General features: G+C 51.9%; 1 protein-coding gene across 2 annotated transcripts in view; it reads right to left on the bottom strand.

Annotated features, from left to right (window-relative positions):
- RALY (RALY heterogeneous nuclear ribonucleoprotein) overlaps positions 1 to 12272 on the bottom strand; it is a 114283-nt gene that overhangs the window by 61966 nt on the left and 40045 nt on the right. Inside the window, exon 2 of one of the 2 annotated variants that reach the window (XM_066198858.1) lies at positions 11404 to 11488. The exons of the other annotated variant lie outside the window; for it this stretch is intronic. The gene's annotated coding sequence lies outside the window, so the exon portion shown is untranslated. The remainder of the gene's footprint in view (positions 1 to 11403; positions 11489 to 12272) is intronic. 2 annotated transcript variants of the gene reach the window in all.

The raw sequence follows: 12272 nt of genomic DNA, 5'->3' as shown, positions 1-12272 counted from the left end.
TCTGGGGTCATTTCTCTTAGATAAACTTCCCTGCAGAGTGACAGAAGAGCTCTCAACTGAGCACCAGGAACTCTGCAGCTGGCTCTGAGCAGGATGGTGGACTCATCCTTCAGGCTCATGGAACCACAGAATCCTTGGAAAAACCCTTTTAGATGCCCGAGTCCAACCATTAACCCATGAGCACTGCCAAGCCCAGCACAACCCAAGTCCATAATGACATTTTTTGAACACCTCCAGTGGTGGGGACTCCACCACTACTCTGTTCCAGTGCCTGACCACCCTTTCAGGGAAAAAGTTTTCCCAATATCCAATCTGTCCTCTGATGCAACTGAGGCTGTTTCCTCTTGTCCTGTTGCTCCCTGGGAGCAGAGCCCGACCCCCCGGCTGTCCCCTCCTGACAGGGAGTTGTGCAGAGCCCCAAGGTCCCCCCTGAGCTCCTTTTCTCCAGGCTCAGCCCCTTTCCCAGCTCCCTCAGGAATCCTCCAGCCCTTTCCCCAGCTGTGTGTCCCTTCCCTGGACACACTTCCCACACTGAGTGCTGTCCATGAGCTGTAGCTGCACCGATGGGAATTCCTTCACCACGGAGTCCTGGAGCCAAAATTCAGCCCAGTGTTACATTGCTGATCAACCTTCCAGCAGCTCCAGTTAATGCTGCTACACCATGAACAGCCCTTCATTCCTCCCTGCATCACACAGGACCCTGCAGGCACCACCCAGGGCCCCACAAGGTTTGGTTTTTCCCCAAATCTCCCTGCAGATGGCTCTGAGCAGACTTTCCATGGCCAGGGAAAGCAAGTGCAGCTTCCTGCACCCCTCGCAGTGCATCACTGCTGCCAATCCATCCAACCTTGACCCTCCAGCACTACAAACTGCAGCATTTACCCTCGGCCTGTGAGCATGAGAAAGAAAAAGTTCACTGAAAGACTTGGCTGGGTCCAGATCAAAAACTCTCCATCCCTTTCCCACTTTTTCCTCCAACTACAAAATAATATCACCTGATTTTACAGTTCTGCAGATTTCATGAGCCACAAAGCAGCATCTGTGTGTGTTCCCAATTTGGCCTGGAGCATCTCTTACCTGCCCGTTTTTATTTACAAGTACAAAGGCAAAGCTCCAGTGCAGCTTTCCACCCCCTGCAAATAGAGATATTGGTGTTTATTTATAGCTCCTTGTTTGCCGAGAGCCCATGGAGAGGGGAAGAGGTGTCATTCCCAGGGGAAGGCAGATGGATTGAATCAATCACCACACGGAGGGGCCTGGGGCGTTTCACAAAAGAACCACAATTCACTACAGAAGATAAATTATCCAAACAGATCCAAACACATCCTTGTCTGTCAGGAACTGTCTCCATACAATCTCCACAAAACACAGAGCAGGATCCCCTCTTTGAAGTCTATGAGTAAAGTGCAGCTTTCCCCTCCAGTCTTTGAGTTTGCTCAAGTTGGAGTCTCACTTTGAATCCCAAACTGTGTCACTGACTGACCCCCAGATGGTCTCCAGCTTCTTCAAAGGTTTCCTTTGACAGCTGGGAAACAAATCCTCCCGAAGTGCTGCAAACTGCTCTGCCAGGGACTGCTTGAAGGGTTTGGGCTGGAAGGACCTTAAAGCTCATCCAGTGCCACCCCTGCCATGGGCAGAGACACCTTCCACCATCCCAGGCTGCTCCAAGCCCTGTCCAACCTGGCCCTGGACACTTCCAGGGATCCAGGGGCAGCCACAGCTGCTCTGGGCACCCTGTGCCAGGGCCTGCCCACCCTCAAAGGAAGAATTTCTTCCCAATATCCCATCTAACCCTGCCCTCCTTAAACTTAAAGCCTTTCCCCCTTCTCCTATCATGCCACACCTTTGTAAAAAGTAGGGTAAGGTAAGAATGGACAGACTGGGGGGCTGTTCCTACAGGAAAAAAGGATATTTCTGTACCTGGAGACACAGGGAGAAGGGAGGCAGTCTCCTCTGCTCATGCATTGATAAAAATTGTCAAAGATGGACAAGGAGAGCTTCTTAATTTGGAAAAAGGTCAGCCCCTCACAGACACCCACAGATTTCCCTGACAGCATCGGGAAACTGACCTACCTTCAGGAGATATAGGGTGATCCTACCTGCAGTGCCGATCTCAGCTGAAGAGGGAAGAATGGGAAATAGGGAGAATGAGGGAGAGAAAACAACAAAAGAGATAACGGAATAAAATCAATGGAAGGAACAAGTTCCCATGTTTCCTACACACCTCTGCTGAGTGCAGCGGCCAGCTCCTCCAGGCCATGGGCAATTACAGCCCTACAGTTCCCACATTTTATTCCCTACCCAAATCTAACCGTGCCAGTACCAAAAATCCAAAGGCCATGATATACCCAACCACGTCCATTGCCAGGGGCAGTTTCAGCCGCACCCTTTACACACCCTGCTCCCCCATCAGACACAACCAGCTCAGTTTCACAAGATCCCATGAAAATGGAAATCCCATATATGAGCACAGCTCTAACCAAAGTATTTTTCAGCAGGAACAGGGAGCTATGTAGATAATCACTCTTTTGAGCCCCAGCCTGCTGTGTTTTGTGCCTGTTCTACAGAGGAGCAGGTAATAGCTCCTGACCTTGCCTTGCCGTGTGTTTTTAACAAACATATGCTTCCCATCCTCTGACCCCTTTCCCAGTTTTGGGCTCAGCTTGCAAATCACATGGCCACAGATGACAAAATAACCTGAATATCTGCAGTAATGTGCTTTCCAAAGCCATTGTGGTAATGGCAGGGACTGCTCTGTAAGTAAATGGACCATTTATGGGGGCAAATAAAAACCCTCAATTCCTCAAAGCAGGGGTTCCCTCTTTGTCTGAGCTCTGAGGAGCTGGCCTGTGGCAGCCACAGGGCAGCTAAAAGACAGAAGAGATGTCATTTATTCCCTCTTTCCTTCCACAATTCCCTCACTGTTTCAATGCAGACCAGGAAAAAGCTTCAGAGCAGCAGGAGAGCTGGGCTGGGAGCAGCCAGGGCTGCCCAGGGCAGGTTCTCATCTCCAGGAAAATGGCAGGAATAAAGAGCAGCTGGGGGCACACACTTCCCTGCTCGTTCAGAGCTGGAATCAAGCAGAGCCCAGCCCAGCCCTGTCCCTGGAACACCTCCCTGCCTGCAGGAAAGTCGGCACAGAAGCTACACCAGGTGATGGCCACCAACCCCTTCCACCTGGGTGAGACTCACTGGGAAAGGAACTTCTTCCTTATCACTGCAATGGGATGGGAATTACCCAGAGTTAATTTTGAGACATTAGGGGTGGAAGCCAAACCCAGACAAGGGAGGGGATCCAACAAGCAGCAATCCCAGCCTTGTGGGGCCACGAATTACAATGCAGCAAGGTCACAAATGGAGGGAAAACTCAGCCAAGCAATTCTTGCGTGGGAGGGAAGGGTGGGAGATGACACTGGCAGGCTCAGGGTGAAATCAAACTGGAGAAATCAATAATGGGAGAGGACAGAGGGGGGGCAAGGGACACAGGAAGAGATAAATTAAAGGCTTGCCCAGGTGTTGTGATGGCTAGTGAGCAATAAATTAAATCAAAAAGGGCAACAGGGACGAGCAAGGCACTGTGAAAAATTAATTAAAAGGAAAGGAGGCATAACCAAGGCATAAAACATGGGTGCTCCTGGAAGGATTAGAGGAGCCAGGGCATGAAGAGGCTTTGGGAAGTGTAAAGGGAGCCAAGGCAGAGGCTGTAAAGGCTGTGACTGCATGGCAGGGTCAGCTAAACAACACAGATGCATTTCCAGACTCTGAGAAGCAGGAAAGCTTTGGGGAAGAAGTCTCCTGCAGAAGGAGGTGCTGGCACAGCAAACTTCACTCCCTGGCTTTTGTGGCCAAAATGCAGCAGGGTACTGAGTCCCCCCAGGTGCCCCTCTGCCCCACGGGAGGCACAGGGTGCTGCTGCAGGGTGGGCACTGCCTGGGGGCATCTCCCTGCCGTGTTCCAGGGCACAGACACAGCCAAGGGGAGAGCAGAGCTGGCTGCCCCCAGGACTCCCCCAGGGCTCTCCCAAATGCACCCCCAGGCTCCCTGCAGGCATCCTCCAGCTCCTGAGCAGAATCCACCAGCCCTGGCAGCTGCAGCCCAGCTCAGCCCAGCTCTGGGGTGGATCCCACTGGTTCTGCAGGCTGGTGGGACAGGCAGGATTTGGGTGAGGCAGGACAAGCACAGACTCACAGCCACATCCCTGCTGGGTCCATTGGGGCTGGAATGCCCGGTGTGAGTGCACGGGGGACAGCCTGCTTCCCTCCAGGACTTTCCTGGCTGAGCCCCTGGAACTGGAGCTGCTCCACTTTGGACACAGCAGTGCCATCAGCTGGGACGGCCAGAGCTGGAGAAGGGCTGGGTGGGGAGGGAACAGCTCAGGCACCTCACTCGAGCATGGGGGAGCAGAACCTGCCTGAAATCCCATTTGTGTCCCCTGCCCACCACCCAAGAGCTGCACGGGGTCAGCCCAAAGCCCTGCAGACCCTTCCCTGCATCACCTGGAACACTGGAAGGTGTCTCTGCCTGTGGCAGGGGTGCAACGAGAGGAGCTTTGAGCTCCCCTCCAACCTGAACCATTCTGGGATTCTGTGAAATGATTACAGGAATATTTGCAGGCCTTTCAAGCCACAGGGGAAAAGAAAGAATTGGCCAAGTCTGGCTCACACCTGCCTTTAAAGCAGCTTTCTTTGAAATGAACAGGCTGCCTCAGTGCTAAGAAGATTATAAGCACAGACACCTCTGCCAGAGGAGGGAAGAAGGAATAATAAAGGCATACAAAGCTATGACAAGAAAATGGGGAAAAAAAAGAAACAAGAATGCAGCAGACTTTTTGGATCTAGCAGGAGGGGCACAAGGAAGATGAAGGCACAGACAGTGACAAGCAAAGTTGGACAAGGAACAGATTCAGAACATCTCTGTGGGGCTGAGCCACCCAGCCCAGAAGCACAAGGACTTTCCCAAGTCCCAGCAGACACTGAGCAGGCAGGGAAGGCTTGTAGGGAAAGTAGGGCATGAAATGATGGATAATTAACAACATCAGAGAAAGCTCAGTGGCCCACAAACCTCTCCCTGCCCTGACAAACTTCTGCTTGGCTTTGGACCAGAACTGTGGGAAGCCCAGGGATGGTTCATTGCACCCCACTCCCACAGGCTCAGGGAAGCTGTGATATGGAGAGGGGAAAAGGGGGGACTTCTCCTGGCTCTCCACAACTCTGGGCTCTGCTCCCAGGATCAAGGGACAGGACAAGAGGTCTCAAGCTGTGCCAGGGGGGATTCAGATGGGATACTGGGGAAATTCTCTTCATTAAAAGGGTGGTGAGGCACCAGAAGCAGCTGCCCAGGGCAGTGGTGGAGTCACCATCCATGGAAATATCCAAAAAACATGTGGATGTGGCACCTGGGGACATGGTTAGTGGTGATCTTGGCAGTGCTGGGTTAAGGGCTGGACTCCATGATCCTGGAGGTCCTTTCCAGGTGCAATGACTCCAAGATTCTCTGAGGAGACCCCACGGGAGGTGAACAGGGGGCAGATGTCCTGGTTCCCCACAGCAAACCCAGGGAAAGACGTGGGGGAGCGAAACAAGGTTTGATGACAGGGCATATCCCAAGGTCAGCCTCACTGACCCACTGGCCCTGTCCTTCCGAGCAGAGGAACCTCCACCTTCAGGAAGAAACTAAAAATAAAAGGATTTTAGCAGAACCCCCCCCAGCACCCCACCTCAGACAGCTCATCACAAACACAGGGGGGTTCGTGGATCATCTCCCACGCTCTGGACAGCACAGCCCAACCTCTCCAGGCAGCACAAGGTCTCTGATGTTCCACCACATCTTCTGTCACAGCGCTGCCTGTGAAAGGGCAGTGCCTCAGGGGAGCAGCGCATTTGATGATGAAATGGCAAAATAAACAACTTCTCAGCTTGTTTCCTGAAATCTCCAGTTCAGGCCGAGCTGGAAGCAAACCTCAGGCCTGGATTCCTACAGATGAAGGACTGTGGCCACCTCACCATTTATCTTTCCTCCATTTCTTGCTAACCCTTCTCTGTCTCCTTAAAAAACCCCTAAAATCCATGCTCACACGTCGTATTTGATGCATCTGCCAAGGCCAGGGCCATCATATCCCATCCAGCACACGTCAATGCAGCCTTGTAAGGGGAAGCTGAGTAAAGACGTGCAGGGAGATCTATTTTTGTACTTTCTTTTAAGGCACCCCCTCGACTCCCTCCTTTCTGACTCACATTCCAGCTCCAGAACTGAGGAATGCAGCCACAAAGCTGCACCCAGTCAGGAGAGGACATTCTGCCAGTATTTTCACCCAGAGTTTGAGCACAGCCACAGCAGAAGAAGGGACTCGTGCCATCATCTGTCTGGTGTTTGCACAAGCAGTTATTTGGGAAAAGATTTTACATTTTCCGTTCCCACATCACCTTAATCTGAATTAACCTCCAAGTCTTGAGAGGTTCTGAGAAACAAGATGATTTCGAAAAGGAAATCCAGGAATGAAAAAAGAAAACCAAGAAATCCCCCAGTCAGAGAATTTAAATCGACATCATATTTCAGTAAGATCCAGATCTGCAGAAAACTGAGTGTTCATTAAGAATCACTTGCGCAGCTCTTAAAAGAATCAAACATTTGGGTTGATCACAGAAAACCAGCTCAGCTCTCGAGATGAATCACTGACTTGGGAAGGTGCTTTTTAACCCGTGGCTTTCTTGGAGCATGGGATTTTTTCCTGAGTATACAGGTTAACAATTCCACATGTGCTCGAGTTTCTGTGGCTTCTCCAGGTTTTACATCATGAAGCAGGCGTGGTGCAGTGCATGGATCATGTTTGCTGTTGGAACTCGTGTTTGAGGGATCAAACATCATTCTGTTGATTTTCTGTTCAGCCTTGCAGCCCTTAAATAATACCCAACACTCTGCTCTGCCCAGATTCCAGGTGCCAGGTGAGCCACACGACCTCCCCCTCTCTGACTGGACCATCAAGGCTCCTGTCCTGCATCCCTTGGCATTCCTACTGTTGCCTTGGCAGAGCCGAGAGCTGCAGGCAGTTCATTTGTTTCCTGAAAAGCCCAGGTAAGCCCAGGACAGAGCCATGGGGGTGTTTATAAAGGGTTAATTAGCAGCTCCTCTTCCCTCACTCACCCAGAGTCCATCTCCGAAGGCTCCAGGGTCACCACGGCAGCTCGGTGTGACTTGGCTGTCTCTGGAAAACCTGATCCTTGCTGGCACTGCCTGGGTGCCCACTCCCACTGGGGGCACAGGGAGGGGATGGCTCCATCCTGAGAACTTCAGGGCTGGACACCACCAGGGGCTGCCCCTGCAGACCCCACTCCTGCTGTGTGCAAACACTGAATGACCCCTAGTCACCCTCCACCCAAACAACCCCTCGTGCTGGAAGTGTCCAAGGCCAGGCTGGACGGGGCTTGGAGCACCCTGGGATGGTGGAAAGGGTCCCTGCCCATGGCAGATGGTGGCACTGGATGGGCTTTAGGGTCCTTTCCAAACCAAACTCAGGCATTCTGGGATTCTGTGCTCTGCTTTCACTGCAGACTGCGTGCCAAGAACATCCCCAAACTCTGCTCCCCTGCAGAGTGCTCAGGGCCTGGGGTCCCTGTGTGAGGAGAGCTCTCCTCCCAGCCTGCCTTTGCCAGGTGGGCTCCAGAGCCCAGCCCCATGGGACAGCAGTGAGCCTGCTCCAGCCACAACCTCCCCCAGAGCCCTGGGAACGGGCTCCAGCCAAGCACTCCCCAGAGCTGCACATGCCACGAGATCATTCCCAGCACAGACATGGGCAATCCTTCCCAGGAGCTGACTTACAACATGGGTTTGAACTCCGAACATTTTATTTGTGTCTTTGATTTATTATTTTTTTTTACAGCAGATAAAGGTTGGGCAGAGTGCATTCTGGGGGGAATTTCTGCTCGTGCCCTTCCCCAGCCTGGTTTCCAACGGTTCACAACTCCTGTGGAGCCTCTGGAATGAGTTCCAACCTGAGTGATCCAACCACCCTTTCTGACGGATTACCCCTTTTTCTGACCCAGAGATGGGGCTCCTGAGAGGCCTTTAAAAACTTTTATTCCATTTTCAGCCTCATGTGAAGGGTGAGACATTACAGATGTCACAATTCATGCCATCACAATCAGAAGCCAAACCATTTTCTAATTACAAGACATGATAAGCGTTTTTTTGGCCTATCAGCTTTTGCCACACAGTGCTGCTAATGCTTCTAAGCTAATCATCTAAAATTACCCCACGTGGGTCTTGCTACAATACATCTGTCATAGTTCTATTCCTCCAAAATACTTGGTCTATTTGCAAGGCCATCATTTGAAACTTGTTTCTAGTCCCATTTCTCTCTCAGCAATGTGCTGTTCCACAGCCTTTCTAAGCCAGCATATTTTATCTCAAAGTTTGCATATGGGTGCACAAGACTATGTGAGGCTTGGAGAATTCTCCACAAATCCATTTTCCACACCATTCCTTGACAGAGGCACCTTAGGCACAGAGGGGAACTCAGTCCTGGAGTTTGGCTTTTTTAAGCTGGACCGTGAGCCCTGGGAGGGTCCCGTCCCACAGGCTGCTCTGCCCTGGGCACTGCAGCCCTCCCCAGCTCCTGCCCCCGCTGCTTCCAGCATCTGCAACCTTCTCCTGACCCGGTGTTCTCTAAATTAAGAACCTGTTACATCCCTTCCTTCCTTGGCCCACGGGGTGCTAAGAAGGTCACCACAGATTGTAGCTTAAAGGGCCGCCAGTGCCCCCCTAATCCTGGCCAGACAGAGCTGCCCCAGCTGATAACGACCTGAGCAGGTGATTAGAGCCTGGATTTATCTGTGCTCAGGGCCCCGATGGCCCCTCCACCCTGGGCTTTTCTGAGACTCACAGGAAAGTTCAGCCATCCCATTTTTGCTGAGCCACCTCAGGATGGATGCTGCTCCGTGTCCTCTCATCACAGGGCGCTCCCAGCCCGGTAAGGATGGACTCAATAACAGCAATTTCCAACACTTTCCCCGCATTCCCGGAATTAAGGGCATTTTCATCAGCCTTCCTTGTTCTTCAGTCACTCTCTGTGTTCTTCTCTAACTGCCTGAATGACAGATATTTCCCCACTGAAATATTTCCCAAGGAACAGGGAGCTCTGCAGCTCCTTCTGGAATCTACCTTTATTCTGTGTGCCACCAGTGAGAAGTGAAAAATGAAAGAGCAAATAATCAGCCGGCAGTGTTCAGGGGCTCAGGAGTCCTGAGAAAGGGAAGAACTTGCTGGATAAAATACAATTCTCTCCACTTACAGTAAGTACCTTGTACAAAAAGAAGAGTCCACACTTCAAAACTCTACTGAATGTGCCAAGAGCCAAAACAAAACTCGGAAAAATTTCTGGCAGTGTTCTTTATAAAAACGTCTTCAATAGTAAAAATCCATGTATTTCTTCAGTGCTGCTGAGTCCCACGATTTCATTTGCTGAGTTAAATCCTGGTCTATGGAATTAAGGTACAGCAGCTGTCTTAGTCATGCAGAAAAGGGTTTTTAGTCGGGTCACTTGTTCAGCCTGTCCTTGTGCCAAAACCTTTTGTGTCAAAATATCCTCACTACCACCATGGGCAGGTACACTGAGCTGGAACAGAAAATGGTTATGCACAAACCTGATCAAACCCAAGTTCCCTTTCTCCCACAACTGCCTCGTTTTGATTTGAAGAAGTTCAGGTGAATCTTTTCCCTGCTGTTATTTGGAGTTTCCTGAATTAGATTTCCAAACAAGATCCTTATTTACTGTGTGTGGTATCCGGGGGTCCATCACACAGCAGCAGAGCTTCTACCTCTATGATAAGAAGTTTTATCTGATCACATTTATTTCTTCTCTCTTCTGTGTAATATTCAAAGGAAAAGTCCAACCGTGATACCAATTAAAACACAAGTTCTGCAAACCCTGTTGAACTAGAAACAGAGAACCCCATCCCTGGAAGTGCCCACAGCCCTCTTGGACGGGGCTTGGAGCAGCCTGGGATAGTGGCAGGTGTTCCTGCCCATGGCAGGGGATGGTTTTTAAGGCCCCTTCCTTACCCACTCTGGTAATTTGTAGTTTCTGCTTTCATCCATCTGCCCAGGAGCTGGAAGAGAAAATCCACTGCTGAAAACTACCCTGCTGCATCTTCCTGCCGTGAGTTGAGCACAGAACGAGGACACCCTGAAATCTTCACCCTCTGCTGAAGCGAACTCCAGGGTTGACTCCCCTGAAGTCATGCTAATCCATTCTTACCACAACGAAAGTCCCAGCAGAGCAGGCAGAGCCCTCCCAGCTCCAGCCCTCCCTGACCTCATGGCTCAGGCAGCACAGCAATTTTCCAAGAGCCAGAGTCCTTCCCAGGCCAGCACTTCCCAACCCTTAGGTCGTGCTGCCACTGGACCTGATCCCTATTCCCATCCCTCCATAAAACCTCTGCTTCACAGAGATGATTTCAGCTCAGCCCCCCTGGCCAAGCACGGTCCGGGGGATGTTAAACTTCCTAAATTGTGGCCTGAGGACACCCCTGTGCCCTCTGGGGACGGGGAACTCCTCTGTCCTGCCCTAAGCACTGACCAACACAGCCCCAGCAAGGAACTCCCACGGGAATGTTTCCTCCCAGCCCAAGTGCCAGGGCTGCTCTGTATCCCCCTGTCAGAGACAGCACCAGGGGTGTGACCAAACTCCGGGGCCCCACACGGCAGCTCCGCACCTCTGCCTGCCCCAAGCACAGCATTCCCCACGGGCAGCACTTCCAGCCACGGGCACACCCTGGCTCTGGGATGTGCAGAGCAGAGGCAGAGCAGAGCTCACCTCCAGCTCACTCACAGGTCACACTCGTTTCCACCACCACAAACTGCAAATAGGACTTTCAGGAGCAACACCAGCAACGAATCTAAAATGCAGACATGCCCGAACCCGTGTCCACAACAACCCACGGGGGTGTGATCACAGACTCAAAGAACCACAGAATTAAGCAGGGAAAGACCTTTGAGATCATTGAGTCCAACCTCTGACCCAACACCTCCTTGTCAGCCAGACCACGGCACTGAGTCCACACCCAGACCCCCCAAATGCCCCCAGGGATGGGGACTCCCCCACCTGCCTGGGGCTAAAGTCATCCCAGCTCCATCACCAACAGCACTGGGGACAGGAGCAGGTTCTCAGCAAATCCATCAACCTCTGAGCCCCTGAACACACACCAGGCCAGGCTGAGGGAAATCAGCCTTCCCCCAGCAGGCCCCAAGGGAGGAACCCTCAGACTGACCCCAGAACCAAGGCACCTGGACAGTCCACCTGCCGGGCTGGCGCTGCCCCAAACCCCACTGCTGTGCCCCCCAGCTGGGAAGCACAGGGATGTCCCCCAGCAGCCCTGGGACACCCAAGGACACAGACACATCACTCACCAGGGCAGGCAGGGCACTTGGGCTTGGTCACTGTCCCCGTCCCCGGAGCGGGAGCAGGCGCAGCTCCTCTCTGTGCCTCTTCACCCTGCAGGAAGCAGGACATGGAGGGAGGGTAAGCAGATAATCCACGACTTTCTGTGAGGGTGTGCAGTGCTGGGAAGCAAAGCTGCTGCTGTCTGCAAGGATCAGAGCTGGGACTTTCTGAGCTAAGACTCTGAGCTGCTTAGCAGGGAGCTGGAAGCAGAGCAGACAGAGGTGGTTGTGTTCCCAGGGCTGAGCACTGGGGGGATGGTTTGGGCTGGCTCAGGCACCAGAAATCCCACAAAAACTGCTCCATCACGTTAATGCTCACAGGGAACAAGGACAGAGGCTGGGAGGAATTTCTGGTCGTGATGGCTCAGGGAAAAAACAGAGTTTCTTCGAAGTGAAATGTCCCACAGGAAAACCTTTTTCATCATTTTGTTTATTTATTATTTGGAAAATGTGCTCTTGAAACTGAAGATTTTACTTAGGGTTAGGGCAGCTTGAAACTATTCCTTGATGAAACTGAAACGTTCTGTTTTCAGTCAGTTCTTCTGTGTCCCTGAGATGCCCCAAATCCTCCTGGAACTTACAATGAAGGTTTCCTTTTCCTGCCACGGCTGAGATACCTGGCTGACCTGCCCAACATGAGAGATATGCCAGGTGGGGACATAACCACGATTCAGAAGTGGAAAGTGCAGGGCTTTTTAAGGCATTTTTTGGCTGGGTCACCCTCAGCACCCACTGGCAGAAGCTCCTGGCACAGTGGGGTTGCTCCAGACAGGGTGTCCAGGGATGCTCCTCACAGGGAAGGGTGCAGAGCATGGATGCTCAGCTCTTTGTGCTCC

The sequence above is a fragment of the Chamaea fasciata genome, unplaced genomic scaffold (genome assembly GCF_029207755.1).
Source record: "Chamaea fasciata isolate MVZ Bird 193981 ecotype frontalis unplaced genomic scaffold, bChaFas1.0.hap1 SCAF_17, whole genome shotgun sequence".
NCBI classification, from domain to species: Eukaryota; Metazoa; Chordata; class Aves; order Passeriformes; family Sylviidae; genus Chamaea; species Chamaea fasciata.
This window is presented reverse-complemented; position numbering and strand designations above follow the sequence as displayed.